We start from the raw sequence: 6,957 nt of genomic DNA, 5'->3' as shown, positions 1-6,957 counted from the left end.
GCTATGAAGGTTTGTTGCGGTTTAGTCATTTCCTTTCAGAAAAATACCTAGAGAGGAGACTGCCAAGGAAAAAGTAGTAGGAAGTATTTCTAAGTTCTGCTCCAAGGAGTTGGAGAGAGGAAGAGACAAAACCAGGAGCACACCTCTACTTGTGAACAGAGAAAACGAGGCTACTAGAAGCCAGTAAGTTATTCTTGTACGAACTATGTAGACCAGTGATGGCGAACCTATGACACACGTGTCAGAGGTGACACGCGAACTCATTTTTTTGGTTGATTTTTCTTTGTTAAATGGCATTTAAATATATAAAATAAATATCAAAAACATAAGTCTTTGTTTTACTATGGTTGCAAATATCAAAAAATTTCTATATGTGACACGGCACCAGAGTTAAGTTAGAGTTTTTCAAAATACTGACATGCCGAGCTCAAAAGGTTCGCCATCACTGATGTAGACAGTCTACAGACAGAGACAATGAAGAACCAATAACACTTATATAGTCCTTCAGAAGATGTAAAGAAATAGAAGGTGTCTGGGAAAGTTACATCCATTCTGTTAACCCTGGATATAATCTGGAAATTTGCTGTCTGTGTTGAAGCTTTGAATGAAATAGTATAATGACCTTTTAAGATTAAATATACTACTAACCAGTCATGTTAAAGTATGCAGACACGTTCAAATAAGTTTAAACTATTACACGATGATTAATTATTAATATTAACATGCCAATGAACTTGCTTTTCTAAATTGCATGAACCACAACTGTATCTTTTTCCAAAGACAAAGCCAGGGGAAATTCTATTTCCCAGAGAGAGAAAAGTGCTATAGAAAAAACAAAGTTAAAAAATATCTCCTAAGCCATACGGCTGCAAAGGCTGCTGGGGTTTTTGCAGACCCATTTGTTATCCAATCCTTAGCTTCATCTTACATTTAAGAAGGGAAAACAAACTCTCAAGTCTATTTGATCTAATTTAAAGGGTATATTAGTCAGCACTTCACAACAGAATAGAGACAGGAAGGAATAAACCCCCGGGTGCAGAGCCGCCCTAGCGCGGGCGCCACTTAGAGCTCCCTTCTGTTCATGTAACTGACTCATTTATATTTGATACTTCTTCATAATTCTATTAGACTGGAATTTCTTTCACAAGCTTCTAAGGTGTTATTCCATAATAACGCTCCTTCATTATTGCTGTACAAAGACATCCAAGAAATGCATACATTATTCAGTGTTGTTATAAATAATTCTTGTTATAGACCAAGTACTAAATTGCTGCCTCAGATTTATTGTAGTGAGAGAATCGAAGCTGTCCAGATGAATAGGTAGCCCCAAATATTCCAGGGGAAATATAAGAAATACAAGGGAGGGCAAGAGTAGGTTCACAACAATAATTAATAAATAACAATCCAGGAATAAACTCTGTGTTTCACATACTCACAACTGTAACCCTACTTTTGCCCCACCCTGTATGTTCTGATTCTTCAACCGAGCAGGGTTTTGTTTCCTTTGTTTTGTTTTTTAAATATGTTTTTATTGATTGTGGGATTTTTTAGAGACAGAGGAAGGGAGAGGAAGAGATAGAAACATCGATGAGAGAGAAACATCAACATCCATTGGCTGCCTCCTGGGGATTGAGCCCAAAACCTGGGCATGTGCCCTGACTGAGAATAGAACCAGAGATGTCAGCGCTCAACCACTGAGCCACACCAGCCAGGTAGCTGAACAGTTTTAATGAGGCAGTGATTAAAAAAAAAAATCCCCTGCCCTGGCCTTGTTGCTAAGTGATTAGAGCATTGACCTATGCATTGAAGGCCACAGGTTTGATTCTTGGTCAAGGGCATATGCCCAGGTTGTGGGCTCCATCCCCAGTGGGGATCATGCAGGAGGCGGCTGATCAATGATTCTCTCTCATCATTGATGTTTCTATCTCTCTCTCCCTCTCCCTTCCTCTCTGAAATCAATTAAAAAAATATTTTTTAAAAATAGTCATGTCTTAGTGATTTTGATTCCTTTGTATAAACATAGATCTCTAAACATATTAGAATATTAGGAAACCAGTATATTTTAAATATGTGTTATATCAACTTATCAGAATTACACTAAGGAAAATTTAATTCATCTTCTTTGGGTAACATAGAATCAACTGGAGGCCCTGTGCACAAAAGTTGTGCATTGGGGGGAGGGGCCCCCAGCCCGGCCTGTGTCTTCTTGCAATCTGAGACCCCTAGGAGGATGTCGGGCCTAAACTGGCAGTCGGACATCCCTCTCGCAATCTGGGACGCTGCATGCACCAGTGATCATACTTTTCATACAGGTGAAAGGCATCTTGCCGTTGTATGGGCAGCTACATTTTTTTGCCCTGATTATAAAAAGTAGTACATAACATGATCCTTCTGAGGCAATAGGACCATTTTCCCCATCTTATGGGTGGAAAACCTGAGCAGAGAGAAGTTAAGTAATTGGCTTTGTCACACAGTCAGTCATAAGTGTCAGAATCAGGGCTGACCACGAAATGTGCAAGCCAGAGTCCATGCATGTCGTCACTGCATCATCCTGTTTTTTCAGTGTTAGTGTAGCCTTGCCAGGTTTTAATTTTTAAATCTAAGAGACCGTTCCCAATACATAGGGTAGGGTCCCTAAGCCTGGCCAGCGATCAGGACTACACGACAGTATAGATATTAAAGGTATGAATCATTGGAGGTCATCTTGGAGGTTGGCTACCCCTGAAAGTTCACTCTTTTCTGCAAGATGAACTGGGGACCAGCCTTGCTACCACTGCTGCTGTAAGGATTAGAGAGCATGAGGCATTGAAAAACAACATTTTAGAGCTGAAAAAAATCCAGAGATTATAATCTAATTCAAATATTGAGTCCTACATCTAAAGGTGGCTTTAAGGATTAGTTAACTCAACCATTTGGTTCAGAGCGGGGAAAAGAGAGGCCCCGGCAGGACATTTGTGGCAGAGCTGAGAGAGTGGTCAGAATTGATGTATCCTCAGCCAATAAATGGTCAAATGAAGTTGGCAGACACACAAAATCCTCTGGGAAAGTCTGAGGAGGAAAACCAAACATGTCCTTTTGATGTGTGGAAGTATTCTGATCTTGAGTCAACATTACAAATTGCATAATTTTTATGAGTAACTGCCATGCACTACTCTTGTGATTTTTCTTATTGGAAAAGTGTGCTGCACGCTAATTTGTGGAAGTTTTATTTGCTCACGACCTTATATTCTATTGACATGTTTCTAATTGACATGTTTCTAATTGACATGTTCCTGATCATACAATGTGGTCACTTGCTCAGAAATTACAAAATTAATGGAAACATCCATATATATATAAATGTATTATATATTATATATATATATGTAATATATATATATATATTAAAACTCTAAATCTTAAACTAAGGCATAAAGTAATGGAGAAGATTTTTTAAAATAATTGAATAATTTAATCTTTGACATTCAACAAAGTCTCATAAAGCACTTAATTCAAAGGAATATTGTACAAAATAGAATGTCTTGAATTCCATTTTTAATTCCCTAGAAGTTAAATTTAGATAAATTTTATTCTTAGTGGAGTTTCTTTCAAGAATGAAGTTCTTTCACTTACTCTAATGAAGGTCACAGTCAATTCTCTTTCTAAAGTTCAGCCATTCCTTCATCATTTTGACAACATGAATGGAATATCACAAGCTACAGAGTTCAACTGTTTTATAGACTTTCTTTGCAATTGGAATACAAGACAAATAAGAGTAGACATAAAAAGGGTCATTTGATTTTGAGAGTTTTACTGCCATAGTTACAGATTGGCATACATAAGGATAAAGGTACTGGGCCTCACATTACTAGCTCTGGTGTATATTTTGTTTTGGCTCCTTAAGAGACTAGGATGTGACAGGGGAGAAATATACATTTTCAAGTTATTTTTTTCCTTGGAAAAATATATCTTATATCTAGGATCTAGGATCACACTGCTGAAACAGGGCAATATATCAATGCGGTGGTGTAACTGGGCAGCGTTTCGGCGTTTCAAGCCCAGGATTGGGGTAGTCTGATCATTTATTTACATTCTATCCACGTCTCCAAGTATTTCCCCATGAAGTTTTCATTTTTAATTTTTTGAGACTAAAATAGATATAGCCAGTTAATTATTTAACCTATTTTTCTTCATTTAACATATGCACAGATGACTTTAAATATTATTTTCCTGTAGTTGTAATCCTAATAATTAGCTATTGTTATTACATAGTCAGCTAAATGGTAAATATCGCAGGCAATGTGCAGAGTCCAAATGTGACTAATCCGATAATTCTATATTATTTTTATCCTTGTATTTTAAAATAATTTCACATAAAATGTTAAAAGTATACTTTACACATTTATTATTTAATGACCCACACTGCTGTGTCTTAGTCTACTGTTATTATGCCAGCAAACCTCCCAGAGTATATTCTGTGTAATTGAAGGCCCACAGCACACTTTCTGAAGCTATCAGAACTGTCAAAAAGTGAGTCTTTTCAGGGTGAAGAAAATGACAATAAGGAGAATTAGCAGCTTTAACTAAAACTCCCGTTTAGTTGAGGAATGTGCATAAGAAAGTTTTAGAATTCATGTTTTTTAATGCTCATAATCGGCATGAGTAAAAAAAATACTAAAATGGTTCATCTTTAGGTAAAATTTCTCATGGGAAAAATACACATTCAGCAGAAAATCCAAAATTATATCATCTATGTCCTTTACAATCCTTGTAATTCAAATGTAAACTGTATCTCTTCTCTGATTTTAATGGTCTTTGTTTTTGCTTCATTACTTTGTGATTGTGAACTGCGTAGCATCAGTTTAATAGCAGTTTTAAAATGATAAAAGTAGGGTATTTTTCTGTTCTTGTTATATAGTATATAATATGGCTATTCATTTTGTAAAATCTCCAAATGCCCTTTCATCCCTCTTGTTTACGCATTCTTTCTTTCCCTACTTCCATGTTTGCATTGGCTTACAAACTTGTTTCTGCCAAAGGAGTTAGTTGAAATGAGAACATTAATTTTTACGCATACATGCATGTCAGCTGCTCTGGGAGGGAAGGGGGAGGTGGGGGTGGAGGAGTCAGGTGGAACAGAATCTCTGAGCATGTGTATATATCGCCTCGGTCTGTGCTGTCAAGGAAAAGCTATAGGACAATCATAATGGATAGAGTCTTTTTAAAACAAAGATGTCAGTCTAGCTGGTTTGGCTCAGTGGATAGAGCATCAGCCTGCAGACCCTTCGATCCCAATCAAGGGCGCATGCCGAGTTGCATGCTCAGTTCCCAGTAGGAGTCATGCAAGAGGCAGACGATCAATGATTGTCTCTCATCACTGATGTTTCTATCTCTCTCTCCCTCTCCTTTCCTCTCTGAAATCAACAAAAAATATATTTTAAAAAAAGATGTCAGTGAGCAAAGGATTGCAATAATTTTTTTGAAAATTCTATTTATCTGTTTACAATCTTCTCAACGTTAGGTCATTTAGGCTGTTCACCTAACCTAAGATTTACTTGATCCTTGTTTAAAGGTTCCATTATCGAGGTGTTTTACAGGAGAATTTAATAAAGAATAGACAACAACAAATATAAGAAGATAGACAAATTTAAAATTGCAAGAGTACAGAATACCCTGTAGTACTTTTAAGTTGTTTACAGTTTTTGGTGAACAAAATAACCTGTCCCTTTTGGCCCTTCCAACAGTTTCCATAGGTCATGCTATTCCAGAAATGTTGCCTGTTGGTTGGCATTCCACTCTGTTGAAACTCCCGTTAAGTCTGACAGGTAAACACATTGGGTCCTGGATAGACTACATTCTTTGGAGACAGAAGTATTGGGTGTGAGCCTAGGCTTAAAAAGTTACTACCTATTTGCCAATGAGACATTTCCTAAATATATAAGGAACTTATACAACTCAACACAAGGAAGACAATCCAATTGAAAAATGGACAAAGGACCTGAATAGACACTTCTCCAAAAAGCACATACAGAAGGCCAATACACATATGAAAAAATGCTCAATGTCACTAGTCATCAGAGAAATGCAAATTAATATCACAATGAGATATCACTTCATACCTGCCAGAATAGCTACCATCAATAAATTAACAAGTACTGGTGAGGACATAGAGAAAAGGGAACTCTCGTACACAGTTGGAGAGAATGCAGACCGGTGCAGCCACTGTGGAAATCAGAGTGGAATTCCCTCAAAAAATGAAAAATGGAACTCCCATTGGATCCAGCAATCCCACTTCTGGGTAAATATCCTAAGAATCCCCAGCCACCAATTTGAAAGAATATATATACCCCTATGTTCATAGCAGCATTATTTGCAATAGCCAAGATCTGGAAACAGCCCAAGTGATCATCAGTAGATGAGTGGATTAAAAAACTGTGGTATATTTACACAATAGAATACTTCATTGCTGTAAAAAAGAAAGAACTCTTACCATTTGCAACAGCATGGACGGACCTGAAGAGCATTATGCTAAGCGAAAGAAGCCAGTCAGAGAGAGATAAATATCACATGATCTCACTCATTTGTGGAATATAATGAACAACATAAACTGATGAACAAAAATAGATACAGAGACAGAGAAGCATCAAACTGACCGACAAACCTCAGAGGAAAGGCAGGGGCGGGTGGATAGGGTGGGGTAAGAGATCAACCAAAGGACTTGTATGCATGCATATAAGCATAACCAATGGGCACAGACAGTAGGGGGGGGGGTGAGGGCTTTATTGAGGTATAAATTATACACAATGAAATACATTCATTTTTATTGCACAGTCCAATGAACTATGATAAATACCTATATGCCTGCTGTCACAGTGAAGATAGAGCACATTTCTATTACCCCCAAAACTTCCCTCCTGCCCTTTCTAGTCAACGTCATCCTCACCCCAGACTTCAAGCAACCACTGACCTCCTTTTGGT

The sequence above is a fragment of the Myotis myotis genome, unplaced genomic scaffold (assembly GCF_014108235.1).
Source record: "Myotis myotis isolate mMyoMyo1 unplaced genomic scaffold, mMyoMyo1.p scaffold_m19_p_16, whole genome shotgun sequence".
Lineage (NCBI taxonomy): Eukaryota > Metazoa > Chordata > Mammalia > Chiroptera > Vespertilionidae > Myotis > Myotis myotis.
Note: the sequence above shows the minus strand (reverse complement) of the source record.